The 223-nt window shown below is 50.2% G+C and overlaps 1 protein-coding gene across 1 annotated transcript in view; it reads left to right on the top strand.

Moving 5' to 3' along the window:
- Positions 1-223, top strand: part of USP9X (ubiquitin specific peptidase 9 X-linked) — a 97,275-nt gene that overhangs the window by 85,764 nt on the left and 11,288 nt on the right. The gene's annotated exons all lie outside the window — the stretch shown is intronic.

Raw genomic sequence — 223 nt, 5'->3', positions numbered from 1 at the left:
CTCTTCTCTTCTCTTCTCTTCTCTTTTCTTCTCTTAAGTTTATTTCTTTATTTTGAGAGAGCAAGGGAGGGACAGAGAAAGGAGAGAGAAAGAAAGCCAAGCAGCCTCTGCACTCCCAGCGCAGAGCCTGACATGGGGCTCAAACCTACAAGACTGAGATCATGACCGGAGCCGAAACCAAGAGTCAGACGTTCAACTGACTGCACCACCCAGGCACCCCCCC

Source organism: Crocuta crocuta, unplaced genomic scaffold, assembly GCF_008692635.1.
Source record: "Crocuta crocuta isolate KB4526 unplaced genomic scaffold, BGI_CrCroc_1.0 scaffold49, whole genome shotgun sequence".
In the NCBI taxonomy this organism is placed as follows: Eukaryota; Metazoa; Chordata; class Mammalia; order Carnivora; family Hyaenidae; genus Crocuta; species Crocuta crocuta.
Note: the sequence above shows the minus strand (reverse complement) of the source record. Positions and strands in the feature narration are given on the sequence as shown.